Here is an 18216-nt window from a genome sequence, read left to right as displayed (position 1 = left end):
TATATTAATCCACTCTTTCTGATAAATTATTGTCACGATAGTAACAGCTCATTTATTAGGTTGGTAAATACTGTACATTACAAAATCAAAGGATAAAAATGATCCAATTAAAAAGTGTTTTGACATTAATCAAAAACAAAAATCTAATTATTAATAGGAGAGAAGTTTATTTACCATTTATAGAAGTAGTCTTGTGTGTCATATTGTAAAGTCAATAATTTAATTATATTTTTTACATTACTTGATTCTTCAGTCAAATTTCTTAAGGGAAAATAACAGCTTGTATTGCATTGTTTATTTCAAGAGCAGGAGAACAGAGAGACTAGTGAAAAACGATTATAGCTTCTATAACATAAGTGATATCAGGATGTTTCACAATGTTAAACGTAATTATGGATGAATAAACAGTATGATGCAAACAAACAAATAAATATGTAGTAAGGGGCAAATTGCTTTAGTAGAAATAAAATATACAACAGTTCAGGATGTACAGTATCTCACAAAAGTAAGTACACCCCTCACATTACACCAACCACATTATTAGATGCTCTTAAGGGACGATACTATAGAAATGAAAACTGGATATACTTTAAAGTACAGATTTACTGTCCTCTAACAATAACTCAACATGCAGACTTTATTGTCTAAATAACTAGCAATGAAAATGACTACACCCTAAGTGAACATGTCAAAACCGTGTCCAAAGTGTTAATAATTTGTATGAGCACCATTGATATCAGCCTTAATCCTCCTGGGCATGGAATTCACCAGAGCTGCTCATGCTGTTGCTGGGATCCTTTTCCACTCCTCCATAATGATATCACGGAGCTTGAGGATGTCCCACAGGTGCTCAATAGGGTTCAGGTCTGGAGACATCCTTGGCCACTGACAAACACATGAACATGATGAATAGGACATGTGACTTTGCATGGTTAAAGATGTACAGCTGTTATTACTAACTGTAGGGTGTACTCACTTTTGTTGCCAGCTCTTTTGACAATAATGGCTGTATGTTGAGTAATTTTCAGGGGACAGTAAATCTATTCTATCTGTCCTTTGAGAAGATATACTAAAATGTTTGCTGAAATTAAAGGGGTGTACTCACTTTTCTGAGTGGGTGTACATTTGTAGACAAATACACATCACATTGATTGTCTTCCTTTAACAGCACACCTGGTTCCTTTTATTTCTTACACTTTCAGGTATTGTATTGAACTTTTTTATGCCGGTACTGTATTTGGCAAGGTCTTTGTTGTCATGCATGCAGGAACACCTTTATGAGAATCTTACAGTCTGTAAATTTAGTGCAGTTAAATGGATATAGAAGAAAAAAAAAAGCCTGCCTTTTAGTTTATAGTTTGTCTGGGCCAAGACGTTCTAATCTCTGCCAGTTGGATTGAAGCACAAAGACACCACCACAAATCTTGTGTGTGTACATGTTCAGTGTGTTAGCAGGGCCGTTCTGTCCTCTCCCAGCAGAGAGTATTTAAGTCATTAACGGGGCATCGTCTCCTGGAACAGAACGAAACCCGCCGATTCAGCCCACTAATAGAACTAATGAGCAATCAGCTCTCTCTCTCCCACTACAGTTGGGACCGGTCTAAAAAGCGGCCATCTTGGTTATGCAGTTTATATACCTTAGGATTATCTGCTAATAATGTGCCAGGACACCCACGGTGGGTGGGGGGTGGATAGATGATCATAATATTTGGCATGGGAGGTGAGCGATGTAATTTCCCAATGCATATTCAGTGTGTGAGCTGAAATTTAGCACTCAGTCCCCCAATCCCTCCATGATGCTAATTCCATGAGGCCATATCACGCGGCACTGCAGGAACTCATTTGTGGGAAATGACAGATGTTGATGTGGCGACACACAGGAGGTCAGCACTTCGCTACAGCATGTGTGTGGGGTACAGCGTCCTACTTTTCTGTTTGCCCATGTTATGATTTCAGGAGTGTATTCATGCTAACGTTCCAGCTGAACTCTGCAAAACGCAGTAAACACTAGTGACTACATTAGAATCTCAAAGAGAGTGTGTATGAGTATTTATTTTTTTTTTACAGGAAGAAGGTTTCCTTTTATGTCAACTGACTAGAGGATGAAATGCACAAGGATGCTTACCGTTATGTTGTGTTGTGCCTTGCGTTTAGAGAAGTGAATTTTTTTTGTGTATTTTCTTTTACAACTTTAAAAGCAGAAAAACTGCTTGAATCAAAGGCCCTTTGAATCGTGAAACTCAATTTGTCTATGACATGTGTTTAAAGATGTTTCAATTCGCATTCTGAGGTGCTTTAGCGGCGCTGATAAATGGATTCTAACCTTCACCTAACCTTGTATGAGCTAAAAACTAATTGATACGTAAAGCCGTATCATATGGGAATCAAAACCTATTTGAATAAGCTTACTTGGTTTATGAAAATACAGGATGAGTATAAAGTCCTTCCCTGATTATATAAAGTCATATTCTAAAAACTATGCATATGCATACATAGACTGACTAATAGAATTATACACATATAACTTATGCTGTATACACAGAACAGAGGTATTGTGCAGTTCAACTGAGATTAAAGAGGAATCTTCTTTTGTGACATCGCTATAAATAGGATCTTATACATTGTGTTGTCCACCTGATTGCATTGCATCATGTTCCCTCATTCTCCCTTCTGCTACACCTTATGTACATAAGTTCCTACCTGTATGTACAATCATTATGTACATAAAAAAAGTTATTCTTATATTAGACATGTATTACCTCATTAATGCACCCAATTTAACCCAGAGATACCCTATGATTACTTTCCCCTTTTCTCATTATATTTAATAAAGTATTTGTTGGACAGCTTGTAAGCTGGCTGCTTAGAAAGTTTTCAATTTCTCTTGGAATTGGACATGGACATGTCTTTAAAAATATATATCTTTTACTGTAAGTTAAGCTGCCTGTTCTGGTCCTTTGCCCTTTGCTGTCAGTTAAGTATGTTGCCCTGTTGTTAAGGAAGTGCTTGTGTAAGTTTAAAGACTGGATGGAGAGCCTGGTGCACCACAGAATACACTCTGAACAAACCAGGAAGTGCTTCAGATGCTCAGATATTGTCTCTGTGTTGTATAATGGTTCATTAGTAGGGGATTTTGGTATTAGTAGGGGATAAGTTGCCATACACAACCCAGTTAGTTGATATCTCTCCACAGAACTGACACACATGAAAGCAGAAACACAAGGTGAATTTCAGCCAGTCTCACAATTAACAGGATTACAATTAGCAGTTTTCTTTTTATTAACAAAATAGTGCTACTAACCAATTAGCTAGAACGAAATAATCGTGTAAAGAGTGATTTATCACAGGGTTCAAGCACACACACTCACACAGTCTTTGGACTAAGTACCTGAAGGAATCTTACTACACATGAAGGACATGCAAATGATCCACACACATACACAGATCAAAAAGTGGGAATCGAACCCCACAGTGTTAGCCACTATGCCACTGTGCTGCTTTAGGAAGTACTTTATGTCATTACACCTTATGAGCATCACAAGAGTGCGAAATACCCTTAAATAACACAAAGTTATATGTGCTTAAGTTATATAGTGTCTTTCTCACATTCAAAGCCACATTACAGAGAAAAAAACCTACAAAAAGTGAGCTGTGCTTACAGTACCACCGAGCTTACCGTACCAATACGCTGCTACGCCCTAAGGCAGGCACACTCTGATGGCAAAGCTGTGCATGTGCAAAGTGATTGCAGAAAAGCTATGAAACCACTCAAAATGAGCATGCAAACCCTCCACCATTGACGGGCACACTGTAGTTCATAAAGAGCTAGCAGACACACATCATGCATTGTGGATCAAATCCCAGGGAAAACAGACACTCAAGGTTGGGTCCATAGCTCTGCCACAACGGTGGACAAAGAAACGAAAACTGCAAAACATTAAAACGGAAAACAAGACATAAAGCATGAAAATGCCTTCTGATGAATTTGGAAAACAAAGGCCACTCCACACTTATTGCACCTGCCAGCTCTTAACTCCTTCATCTGGACTGTCTGTCTATTGGAACAGTATGAAAAAGAAGACTTATTTCATTATAGCCCATATGTCCTCTACAATCTCTCATCCCTTGGGCTTTTGTCATTACTGAGTGACATAGAGACTCCTCAATTTTTAACATGTCTGTTTTTCTTTCGAAGATACCTAACCCTAAAAGCAACAGTGCTATATTATATAGAAAATAGCATTTAGAAGGCCGTTGCTCTCTGTCGTGTCTGGCCTGACTACACTTCAATATAGATTTTGCAATAGATTATGTGCCCACTTAACGTTAGTGTGCATTAGCAGCCATCTGATGATTATCGTGCCAAAACAAATAATGGCTCCATTTAGGCTCTGTAACCCAGGGGTACTAGAGTTTCTTTTGTGTTGTTTTTGTGTTAAACTTGGCTCAACTAAATGATATATCTAAATATTAAGATATGTCTTCTCATATTTCAAGAGCCATAGAATGTAATATCACCAGCATGACTGATCATGGGATTCTCTCTCTCTTTATTGCCCTACCTCTCCGTCTCTCTCTCTCTCTCGCTCTCTCTCTCTCTCTTTTTTTTCATTTTTGTCTTATTTTGCGCCTTGCAGCACCAAGTGGCCTCCACAACCCTCCATAATGGCTTGCAGACTCTCCCACCTGACCAGGGTAATGCAACCCAATACCCTTTAAATGGGAGTCATTTTCAGCTTTTGTTGCCTCGCCGAGCCTTTGGGGCAGCTGAGCGAGGCAGGCCGGGGACACTGAGCGTGCAAAACAATTTCGAGCAAAGTGAGCAGCACTCTTCCCTTCACCTTACTCTTGAGTGAACACACACACACACACACACACACACACTATGTGTCTTCAACCAGTAGCATCGTACACTTATTTTTTTTTATAGGGGACACACCCCCAACCCCCACTCACTACTATTACCATTTTCTATATCTACTGTATGGTCTTAAAATGTGTCCCTCACTGGCTCTAAGATAAGATTACACACATTGTTTTATCAGCTTAAATTTCTGCACATTTTAGGTGACTTGAAATTTGCATTTGGTAATCAGTGCATCAACAGGTTTAGATTTAGCTTATTGTGAATCAGTATCACTTTTGTCGACCATTGTGGTGTGTTAACCCACATGTAAGACAGAACAACCCTCAAGTCTTCGTGAGTTTCCTCCGGGTACTCAACGTCATGTCTTACAGTCCAAAGACATGCAGACTAGGCTATTGGCTGTTTGCAAATTGCCCGTAGTGTGTAAATAAGTGTGTCAATGTTGACGGAGGTCCTAAAGTTAGAAATATATACAAAGGTAATCACCATTAGCCTCCACGGTCACTAGTTGGACTACAGAGGTTCCTAGATGGATAGATGGAATACTGAGATATGAGAATGCTAAAATTTCTAAAATTTCTTAAAATAAGATTACATGCTTATAAGATGTACAGTATGTCTTTTTTAAACTCTGAGATGGTGGAACCAGCTGTGCAGTGCTGGAGGATCGGAGAGAACGTGATGTGATACGGGGTGTGATTAGAGCTGAAAGGTAATTGGGTGCTTGGCTGTTTTTGACCGACATTACTGTTTTGAATTTGCAGCTACAGGAAGCCAGTACAGGGAGCGGAGAAGTGAGGTGATGTGGGAGAACTTTGTTGAAAACAAGAGGTGCAGCAGCATTCCGGATCAGCGTCAGACAGAGGCAGGCCTGCCAGGAGTGAATTGCTGAAGTCCAGTCAAGGGACTGAACAAGCACCTGAGTAGCCTACGTAGAAAGAAATAGGTGGATTATTCTGATGTTGTGAAGAAGTACAGAAATCAGCAAGAGCAAGTAAGGTTAGCAAGATGTGGGGAAAATGACAGGGTTAGGGTTACCCTTGGAAGAAAGTCTCTGCCAGGAAGACAAAAAACCCCCGTTGAGGGGTCGCCACAGCAGACCAACATTTTGACGTAGCACTGCCAGCGTCCAGTGGCATTGTCTAGGAATCGAACCCTCGGCCTTCTGCATGGTCTAATGTTATATTTGGTTTGTTGTAAACTTATTTTAAGAAAATTATAGATTTGTTGTTGGCTAGATTCAAGAATATATCACTTCTTAACAATATCCTCACCAGACATGACAAACAACATATTTCCATGAATAGAAAATATGAAAGGTTTTCAGGAGAAGATGAAAAAGGAAGAATTGGACACCAAGTTTACAGGAAGCTCCTCCAATGTGAATGTACAGTACAAATCAATATTGCATTATTCTGCAGCTTCTAAAATTGCACCTGATCTGGCACATTCTATTATTTCAAAAGTGGTAACCAGACTAACTTTCAGCTAAAATGAACAGAACAGGAACTGAAACCTATGGCCATGCAGCGGGAACAACAGTTATCAAGCTTGTTGGATAACAATCACATTTCTGTGAGTAGGCATAGCTAACAGCAGCAGCAGCAGCCTAGAAAATGAAATGCATTTGTTTTCAGCCTGTGTAAACATTGAAATTAATTGATTTCTCATTTGGTCGGCTTCAGTCACATTAGCGTTGCCAGTCAATTAAGTTAAAATGGGCAAATTATTTAAGATGTGTTTCTTGGATAAGCTTTAGATCCACCATCCAGGACAAAGCAATGGTTCTGTATTTTTCAAATTAAAAGACGTTGTTAGGTAGATAAGCAAAAAGTGGGAGGGTGTATGCCATGTCACCAGTGTATATACATCAGTGTATTAATGTGTGTGTGTGTGTGTGTGTGTGTGTGTGTATGTTTCTAAACATACATTGGCAACATTCCTAACAAATATCTTATGCTGGTGATCAAAATATTCAAAAACTATATATTTTTAATAAAATGTTTATGTAATAAGTTAATAATAAAATGCTATGTTCAAAAGGCAAATGTATTCATTAGAATTTATTGCATTGAGGAGTTTGTGGAGAACATAGCAGGGTATTAATGTCCTTGTAATATAAAGGCATGCTGATTACTGTTTTGTTTGGTTGCTTTTTAAATGGTTTGTTTGATTATAAAAGGGATAACAGAGACGATGAAGCAAGCCATGTGTGAATAGGATATTCAGCTGGGTTTCAATTTCCTACAAGGATTTCTGAAACAACTTCCGATGCAAAAAGTAAAAGTTAAAAATTAGTATTAGTTTCTGATAACTAGAATTATGGCACATTCAGACTTTTAAATCTGATTCTAACTATAGATATGGACACTTATGTCCACTTATGTCCAGAAGGGAAAAAGGTGAAGTATTAAAAGCATTCAGTGTGTGATTTTTTTTCTTCTTCTGATGTACAGCACTGCAGTCGTGCAGGAGGCAGTTCGTGCCCTCATCAAACTGATGATGTTTCAGCAGCACTCAACATCAACTAATGCATCAGCGTAATAACCTTTTAATGTCTGCATTATGGTGCCCATTTAATATTCACTCTCAGAACGATGCACTTGTAGATCAGCTATGACGGCTATGATGATAATGATAATCATGCAGTGCTAAGCTATAAAGCAATACAGCTCTCTGCTCTGCTCACCGGTGGTTAAAATTAAGAGCCTTCAGCCGTTATGGTTTTAGCGAGAAAAAAAGAAAAGTATGTGCATTTTATTAATGCCAGTTTTTCTTGTTGTTGCTGCTGGGTTTTTTTTTTTGTTTGTTTTTTGTTTTTTCCTTTTTTTCCCTGGTCTTAACAAGTGGCTTCAAAATGTGGGCCATTTGCATGAGTTATGCTAATTTGTTAGGGCAACGAATGCATTAATTTCATCAGCACATGGCCTCAAAGCAATAATTACCAGAGTAGGTGTGTCACAAGCAATCATGTAAAAAAAATTGCCAGTTAATTATTAAGATTTTGTTCGGAGGGACCAGGGTTTGACACGAGTGGCTGAGAGAGAGAGAAAGAGAGAGAGAGAGAGAGCTAACGTTCTTGTGGCTGCTGCAAGGTGCTTGTTGTTGTGTTCGCCCCTGGAGCAGAAAGGCGGGAGTTTTTTTTTTTTTTTTTTTGCATGTCGACAGCACACATTGTGCACTAATTACCACAAATAGCAGCAGGCTTGCTCTTGCTCTCTGAATCCAGTGGGGTGTAATTAGAAGAGAAAGGAGGGCAGAGGCTGGCCGTTGCCTTATGCCTTAACTAGCAGAGGCTGAGAAAGGACACAAGGACTCGTGATAGGAGGTGCTGTTGTGATAGATGATACTCTACCAGTCTGAAGGGGTGAGGCGACCTAAGAATGCTGGGTAATGTATGCTCATGGGAGCCGAAGTTCTATCCTGTACTCATGTTGTTTCAAGCTTCTTACTCATAACCTGTTCTGTTTCTCTCCTCGTCTGAGAAGGTCAGGTGACATACTGTAAGAATGCTGGGTAATTCACAAGTAGACAAGTCAGGTTTAACTCATTATTAAAAAATATCTTTTTTTTTTTTTTTTTACCGTTACCGTTTTTTACCGTTTTTTTTTTTACCGTTGCTACTTGTTCTGTATCGCCATCATCTGCTGCACTACACACATTGGCCGAGGTGTGATCTGTTGCATGCATAGGATGACAGATAATATTTTCAGAATCAGGAACTCATACAGTAGGTGAGAGTAAAAAAAATAAATAAAAAAATCCACCATAATGGTGTTATATAAGCCTCCTGCTTTAAGCAACACCTCATGGTTATGCATAGCAAGTGACGTGCAGACAGAACACCTACGTTAACCAACAACATACAGTACTGACTTTCTGTTGAGAGCAAAAACATGATGTGCTACAGTATAGACATTGTTAGAGTAGGATAATGAACATACTGTACATCCATACTTTTCACTTTCTATCATGTAGCACAGGGAGGCAGCAAGAAAACTTTTCAAATAAAACAACACTCTTATGGAGAGAACAAAGATCATAGTCATAACACATGGCAAGAGTCAAGCTACAGTCAGACAGACTTCTCACAGAAATATCCGAATGTACAAACTACAGTGGTACTTCCTTGCCTTAGCGGTTCCGAAGGTGAGTTCTTAAAGCGAGAACATATTTTTGCATACAAAAACAATCGAAACATTTAGAACTTAACTTTAACCTTAATTTATGATTCCTCTTAGCATGGACTGCTTTAAAAACCAAACTAAAAGTGGCTCCCTTTTTTTTCTTGATACGTTCCTTGCTAACATTCTTGGGACCAATGGTGCTATGTCTTTACTAAATCTTGCAAAAAAGTGCAAAAAACGCACACAAAAACTCACTTTGCTTGGCTTTCCACTGACACAATCACGCTTTAAACAGCCCCGGATGTACGCATGACTTAGTCGGCATTTGGTTCGACTCAGTTCCTTTGCTTGTATGCCGACTATGCTTTGTAGGCAAATTGTTTACAAGATTTCTGTTCTTAAGGCGAAAAAAATTATTAAAGCGGGGCAATCGTATGCTGACGTACCACTGCATAAATATAAAAACAATTACCATTTAAACCAATGAGGATAATGACCTAGAAACAATGGCTTGTTAGCATGTGGAGCATTTGATGAACAGTGACAGACAGAGTTTATAAGAAAGCAAACTATTCATGAACCAAACACACAACAGATGAGCACAGTGAGTAACAAGCCGATGAGAGGATAGAGGTGAAGACAGGACTAGAACAGAAACAAAAAAGAATAGTACATAATAAACAAAAGCATATGCGGAAAACAGAACGAAACATGTGACCAAAAGCAACATTTGTTGTGCTTATATTTTTACGTTGCAACAGTTCTAAGCTTTAGGGTTTCAATTAGGGTTCTGGACAAGAAAAGCATGAGACTATGGAGCACAATGAACATTTTACTTGCCTGGTGAGATAGCTAATGAATTCATAATTTGTCTAGTCTTGTAATGCGTGATGAGAGAAATAAAAGTCAGATGTGTGTTCACATAACTGGCATGTGGCATGTGTATGTTTTGGTGCCTCAACACTGCAGGATGTAAGAACAAAGCAGGGTTGAAAAGCTCTGGAGTAACGTGTGAAAGTCCAGATGGGCATCTTTTGTTCTGTTGCGTAATCTAGAGATACAGGAATAATAAAATGATAATGAATTGCATGTGGTTGCCCAATTGGTCAATTCCAGAATTCTAATACCAGTCTGATAATATGAACCAATTAGATAACCAATTAAATTTGTTCTGTTTTTTTTTGTTGTTGTTTTTTTTTTTTGGCTCCTGGATCTATAATAAACTGTTAACACTTTAGTTTAACCAGTAGAGCTTAGCCTATCTACAGTATGTGACCTTTACAAAATTTTCAACCAAAATGTGATTCTGCTTATTAGGCATATCAGATCCTAAAACTTCCAAAAATGTAGCTGGTGCATCAATACTGTATGTATGTAAACCTAAAATCTTTCAAACACTGACCAAGAAAAATGTCCAAATCATGCCCTCTTAGGATCTCCACGGAGGAGAAAAGTGTCGAACTTATTAAACAAACGAATACTCCATACTGATAGGGTAACCTTCTAGTACGAACTGCTGCCTCTTCAGAGAGGATGTTGGCATCCATCCCCGACACTCAAACCATAAATCTTCGACTCCACTTTAAGGGGTTTTCTCCCTTTTTCTTAATCCACTAACACCCTCTCAAAGCCTTTCTCCCTCCCATCTCTCAAGTGCCTCCTTGAAGTGAACAGGCCTGTATTTGCTCCTCTCTATCAAGCACTCTGGGAAATAAAACATATTAATCATGGCTTGATTCCAAATGAAAGGTGGTTTATTTGAAAGAGCAGCTACTAGACTCACCGCTGCACTGAAAGTGGGTGTTGGCTTAATAGTCTGTCTTCCTCACAACTTTCACATGTAGCTAGGAGATGATTTTTTAGGAGATGATGACATATAAATAGGATCTCTTTTTACTGTATGTACTGGCTTGAATAGCTTTGATCCACATTTACAATATATATATATATATACAGTGGAACCTCAGATTACGAGCTTAATTCGTTCCGGAAGTGGGCTCGTATTCCAAAACACTCGTAAACCAAATTTAATTTTCCCATAGGAAATAAATTATTCGTTCTACAGCACAAAAAATAAATACATAAATGCGTATATTGTATATATACTATTTTTTCATTTATTTCTCTTGTTCTTCATTTATTACTTTGTCATCAGTAGAATTATTCATTTACAAGTGTATGTCTCTATAGCCCTGTCCACATAAATTTAATAAGATTAAACTTCTAATCCATGTTTATTTGTTAGGGACATAACACAATGCAATCTAGTGACCTCCCACAATCTAAGGACATGTAGATTAGGCTAATTGGCATTCTGAAAATGCCCAGAGTTTGTGAATGTGTGCCCTGCGATGGATTGGCACCATGTCCAGGGTGTACGCCGCCTCATGCCTTAAGTCTCCTGGGATAGGCTCCAGGATCCCACAACCCTGTATTCAAAATAAAGTGGTATAGACGATGAATGAGCGAGTGAAAACACAATGCTATTATCTACCACAAACCTGGCCAGGCAATTATTGAGGACATTGTAAATAAATTATGCTTTGTTGAGTTTTTTGAGTCTTGTGAACTTCATATGTGAGTCCTCATTTGCATATCCGTATTTATATCCATGTACAATGTTTATATCTGTTTAATCTAAATAATGTATTCATATTTTGTTATATCTCCAGTCTCTTTTATTGGCAAATGAGCCTACTAGGCTACTTAACATACTTGGTATGTCACATTGGTATGGACCAGGTCCAGCTTAAGGGAGATGTGAGGTCAGCAGAAGAATCACCTCCATGAAGCAGCTGGTCAGAATTAATATGTTAAAACAGCAGTTTTAATTTACATCAATAGTCAGGCAATTGCAGCCTGGCGTTTGGCTAAAGCTAATTTAACTCCATTTCTTTAACCCCTCTGCCCTCCCCCTCCACTCTCTCCATGTCTGTACGCCAGACTCAGCTCATTTGAGCTTGGCCTTGTGAAGGTCCTGTGGCGCACTCAATCAGACGCGCCTTTAATTGGCTCTCAGGCATTCAGATTGAAACCGATGGAGGATTAATAACAGCCACAACTGGTTCTCTTGCTGGTTTGTAGTCCTGGAAACGAATAAAGAAATTGGATGTAGGTACCATTCTGGGGCACTTTTTGATTGCAGACAAGATGATGGCAGAGTTAATAAAGAGATTGCTGTCACATACAAACACGCATACACTCTCTTAGAGCGCCTTCCTCTTTGTCTAGTGGTCCAGTAGTGTGCGTATTAATGTGTGTATGTGTGTGTGTGTGTGTGCTGCCCTGCAGCTCATTTCCCCCCCGTCATCACCCTCCACTTTACCCTTATGCAGACACACATACACACACGTACAGAAACACAAAGAGCCAGGTGTTCAGCTGTGGAAGCGACTCTTTATCCTAAACACAGACACACATGCACAAGCACATGTGTGCGCACAGTTCAGGCATGTCCCAGTGCTGCACATGTTTACAGAAAACCTGCAGAGTTGTGCAAGGCTTTATTGCCGTGTGTTGTGACAACTGTGGATAAAAGGACGGCACAGGTGAGAGCAGGATGAGGCATTTCTGACTGAAACATTTTTACAAAATACTGGTGCTGACCTCTGACCTCAGTGCCAGGTGGAGGAACAAAAAGAATTCCTGCAGCTAAGCTAATTCCATGCAACAGAAATATATATATATATATATATATATATATATATATATATATATATATATATATGATATTTGAATCATATTCTAGTCATATTATATATATATATAGTTAATCAGTTATTAGGTCTAAGGGCAATTGCCTTTCACATATGGCTAAGATCACATATGGATAAGGAAAAAATCTGATTTGGACAGATTTTTTCCTTAATAAATGAAATCATCATTTAAAAAGTGCATTTTGTATTTACTCAGGTTATATATTAAAACTTCATTTAAGTGTGACTACCAGAAAGGGGCAAATACTAAGTATTCGTATTAAAAGAATTATATATGCTCATATCTTCTGCTTTAGTTCTTTTCTGCTATGTGCTAACCACACCTGACAGATCAGAAGCAGGAACCCGCAGGATGTTTGTGTTTTATGATGCGTGAGTGTGTATGTGTGTGTGAGACCAGTCAATGTTTGTCATTGCGGACATGTCTGAGTAGTCATGGCCATCGTAGCAGTCATATGCTGAGGTCACTGAGCATTAATCCAAACCAGTACAGGCCAACTAAGATCCTCGTATTCCCCTAATGGTTAACAGACCTTATTCATCATATAGCTCTAAAGAACGATATGCCAAAACCTTTATCGATGTTTCGTCGTGTTTCAACAAAAGACAACTGTGCTTAATGCTTACTTTTATGCAGAATACCTAAATAAAATGCATATTGCTTAGAACGAAGAGCAGTGACAGGCACTATATATATACATATATATATATAAAAATGATTGGTTATTTTACAGTTCAACAATATGAAGTTGACATCTGCTCAGACAAAATTAATCGACCCTTAGGGATCTCATGCTGACAGTGGATTTGGGACATGTCTGGAGCATGCACTACTGTTATTTAGGAAAAGGGGTTGGGGCAAAGTGTCTGCGTATGGTGGCTCTTTTTCAGCCTCATCACTCAGGATCATGTCTAATGTTAATGACATGAATTAAGAAAACAATCAAAATCAGCCTAAAAGGAAGAGAAAAGAAAAAAAAAGGCAATTTTTTACCCATTTATTATCATTCACGACGTGCCTGGTGTGTGACGTTTACATGTTTAGTTTTGTGCTGGAGCTAATGTTGTTAAACTTACCAGAATGTTTTTTTTTTTTTTTTTTTTTTAAAAACATGTCTAAACATGTGCCCTAAGACATTTCCATTTCCCAGTTGTGGCAAAAAATTTAATATGATAAAACCTTTACTGAGCAGAAATTACAACAGCTGGCAACCGGAACAACCACAATCACTGTATTTATGAAGGAGATGTTAGGTGATCTTGTCTTTGATTACATGTCATCCACATTATTCTCACAGCTCAAGTGCAAAATGTCAAAAAACCAAAAACACAAAAAGCCAGACAGGAACCATGCTTTCCTTAGTCAAATGTGTAGAAATATTTCAATTACTTTACATTAAAAACCAAATGTATTCCTGGAAGATTATAGCTTTAAATTTCTACATTAACATTTGGACACAGCAGCAGAAGGTGGCAGAGAGTCTACGACACAAAAGCCAGTCTGTTTCCGAGCTGTACAGTACGTGTGATTGCCTGATGACATTTCACAACTGAACATGCACATGATCCACTTTGGCACATGTAGCTCCTTCAGGTTTATTGTCCTTCACACAATTGAGATAATTGCAGTAAATGTCATGTATAATTAATGACTAGATTAAAGCACATGCATAAAGGTTTGTAGATCTTCATTAAACTGGTTGATAAAAGCAGTTTTTTTTATGATAAACTATGCGGAACACATCCTAACATGGCAAAGCAGCAGCAGCAGCAACAGCAGCGAGAAGACAGACGGCACAAGACTTATGAATAATTCTGAATTCAGAGCGATCTAGTTTTAACACGGCAGTGAATCCACTTTAAAACAGCTTAGCTCATTATTAGTGAGACACTTAAGAAGTGTCTTGTCCGGAATGGCCGATGTCCTCGGCTGACCTGATGTGTGGTCGAAGCTCACGTTACTCAGACGGAAATGTCGTCGTCATCTTGTTAGCCTTCTGATGTAAGCCTGAGGCGTGGTGTCAGATGGTCTCAAAATTTACAGCTCAATTTGGAGACCACAGATCCAGCTGAGTATGGCTGTGGGCTGTCTTATAATGAAAATACCAATCCAAATTAGTGGCACTCGCCACAAGCAAAATGTTAATATCAAAACTGGAAGAAAAAATGCTACTGAAGAGAGAGAGAGAGAAAGAGAGAGAGAAAAGGTTGCTGTTTATGGTTGTGATGGTCCCAGAGTTAGTGAATGACTTTTTAGAAAAGACATATGGTTTAATGATGCTTTGTGAAGAATGAACAATGGTAGCACTGTGATGAGTGGAATGTATATCTATAGGCCTTATCTTATAGCAATGTCATTTAAAATGAACACAAAACGCTCGGATTATAAGGGGACGTGCCTTTCTGCAGCGCTGAGGGAAACGTGAAGCGTGGATGCCGTGTTTGTCTCCGTTTGGTGCCTCACCCTTCTGCCCTCTGGCACCAAGTAAATTAAAGCCTTTCTCTTCTGCTCCGATTTTCCACCAATGTCATGCTCATTACAGAAGGATATTGCCATCAATTCATACAAATAATAAAGGGAAATGAACACATTACTGTCTGGATGTAGTAAAAACACATTTATCCTCTCATCCTTTTCATTCAAAAACTGCATGAATGCCCCCTAAAACGATTTCCTTTTGAATGAAGCAAAAGCTTGAACAAGCTTTATGTTGGAAGTCCAGCTTAAAATAGTAATATTGTCCTCCCCATCGTTCTTTTTGGTTTGTTTGTGTGCAAGGCCAGGCTTTGTCAGTGATTATGTGTCTGATTAAGTCGTAGTTTCATAAAGCTAGTGTTTCACAGCTTCAAGTGAGACTCAAAGAGCAGTAAGGCAACTCCGAAGGAGGATTAGGCTGCAGCTTTCCATTCTCGGGTTGCAATTCTGCTTTAGCATTTGCAGTATCAAATGCATTACTTGCATATTATATTTTAGATCTATATGGATATTGATTTTTTCAAAAAACAGTATCACATTTAGCACAACACATTTTTTAACCACATTGTACCTTTCCTTGTAATTGGTGCACCATTTCCCATTTTCATGGTCTTTTCTGTGAATATAGTACACTGACGGTACAGAAGATTTGACTGAAGATACCTTTCACGGGGACAAGGGGTGTTTTGAAAGAAAGTTAGAGAAAAAAGGTATTAAAAAAAAAATACAGCAAATATTGGTGACCCTGAATGCAATATAACGTAGGAGGTTAATGTCAGTGTAGAAGTGCAGTGAAGTGCGTTATGAGCAACACATATTGATAGTTAATGATTTACTCAATCACAGCTGAAGTGTTGGAGCTGATTGGCTTATATGACAGTCCCCAACGTCCTCCCTGCACTTTTTTTCAATTAGATACCCATTTTATGTTGTAATGGTCCATTTACTAAGGTTTATGCTTGATGAGTTTGGGCCAGGGGTAATTACAAGGATTATTTACTTCTGTTAATTGAGGTCCCACATTTGCATGGGCAGTAAAGGTTAATGTCCTTTTGATATATATTTTCTTTCCTCCCCCACCGACTGAGATGTCCCTGTGCAGTACAGACGTAGCTCATGTAGTCCAAATGCTCAAGGGTAAGGGGATTAGACGACCTCTTATGTTTTTGACCCACATCAAAAGATAAAGGCTTCTGGCATGTTAAACATTTTGGAATTGTCGAATCGAGGTTCACTTTTAAGCTCGGCTGGTGCCATAACTTTCCATTTCGCCCCAGGTTGGTCTATACTGTACCACTGCTTTAAATGTGTCAGCTTTTTAACTGGATCCTAATCCTTCTCATTCTCCATCCCTCTTAAGCACATGTTAAATCATAGAGGTTTATAGTAACATAAAATTTAGATTTGAAGTGACATCTCAGTGCAAATCCTTTTTTTCCCCATACACTTTAAGTGACTCTGTGGTGAAACTGTTAAAACAATCTGCAGCAATGAAATGTGTGGTCTTCTTTTAAACTGCACTAATAAATACATGAAAACTTATAAAAATATATAATTTATTTAATATGTGTGCTAATTTCTCATTAGTAACCTTATGAACCAAACTAACTAAATTGGTAGACACGAAACCCATTGTATTAAATGAGAACAAAAAACAAAACAAAACAAAACTCATTGTTCTAAATTAAAACTGTTCCTTTCAAAATCTTTTTTTTTTTCATCTGTTTTAGAATCAAGGTTTTAAGTTTTTTTTATAAAATATAAATATTTTTCTAGACAACAAATACATTTATTTTATTTAAATGAAAAAAAAAACATTTCATTTATTAATTAAATTTAACAAAATGCATATTTAATATTGCAAACATTATGTGCATAAATAAGTATAGATATTTGAATAAAGTTTCAATACAGTACAATGATTTCATGAATGTATTTATTCATTTCATAAATAAAAAAATCTGAAAGTATTTTGAGTAATTAAAAAAAACTTGTATTATACAATTCTAATTAAATAACATATACCTAATATAAACATTTGCTATGTTACCTTACATTACAGAGAATTCTAACATTCAATACCAAAAAATAAAAATGTAAATGGAGTCTAAATCCCCAGCTGTCAAAATAATAGATGAGGCCATTTTATCAGTAAAATCGTCTGAGAGACACGCCTTGTTCCTCCCTGACACAATTATCATTTTATCATTGGCTCTGTTTGCATTTAAAGTAATGAGTCACATAAATATGTAAAAAATTTCATTTTATATTTTCTCGTGGCTTAAGGCTTAAATTAGTGACTACTAAGATTATATGCATTTTATAACATTAAATCATTTGTTCAGTGTCAAGGAAAGGAATGAAGTAGAATATAACTATTTAAATGCATTGGTATTTGAGCTTTCTTTTAGTCCTGTACTACCTTTTTGTTTGCTTATCGCATTATTGGCTCTGTTTGCTATTCATTTTGTTCAGTGGTTTTGAATACAGATTCATTTCTGACAGTCTGGCCTTGAGATCCCGGCCTTTTATACCCAATCCGGTGCCATGAAGACAGAGCTGAAGATATCCACTTGCACAAAGCAAGCTTTATATTTTGACAGTATAACCTTTCTGCTGAAAATATCTGCATTATACTGGACAACTATTGTACAGTTCATCATTTCCATCTTTTAGAGCAAAATATCACAAGATTGTCCATTTTGCTGGTATCTAGGAGTAAATCTGGGAGCTGTTAACAAAAGCAGGTAATGTGACAGAATGTGCAGCCCCAGAGCTGTGAGACGTCAGTGTTAAAGACAGTGAGCAGAGAATAGCTGAGGGAAACACTCCAGGCATTTGATGTGACTCTCTTTAGCATGGATACTGTTACACATGTTGATTCTATTGACTCTCCTCTCTTTGCTCCTGAGTTTTGCTGTGTATCGTGTCTCAGTCCTCCGGGAGATCTTCTCCTCTCCCTACAGGGCCGGTGCAGATCTGTCTTCAATTAAGGGATTACTGTATGTCAACATATGACTTCCCTTCATT

The 18216-nt window shown here is 37.9% G+C and overlaps 1 protein-coding gene across 1 annotated transcript in view; it reads left to right on the top strand.

Annotated features, from left to right (window-relative positions):
• LOC128526154 (uncharacterized) overlaps positions 1 to 18216 on the top strand; it is a 122879-nt gene that overhangs the window by 33598 nt on the left and 71065 nt on the right. The window lies entirely within an intron of this gene.

This window comes from Clarias gariepinus, chromosome 6 (assembly GCF_024256425.1).
Source record: "Clarias gariepinus isolate MV-2021 ecotype Netherlands chromosome 6, CGAR_prim_01v2, whole genome shotgun sequence".
NCBI classification, from domain to species: Eukaryota; Metazoa; Chordata; class Actinopteri; order Siluriformes; family Clariidae; genus Clarias; species Clarias gariepinus.
The sequence above is the reverse complement of the archived record's forward strand: the minus strand, read 5'-3'. Positions and strand labels throughout refer to the sequence as shown.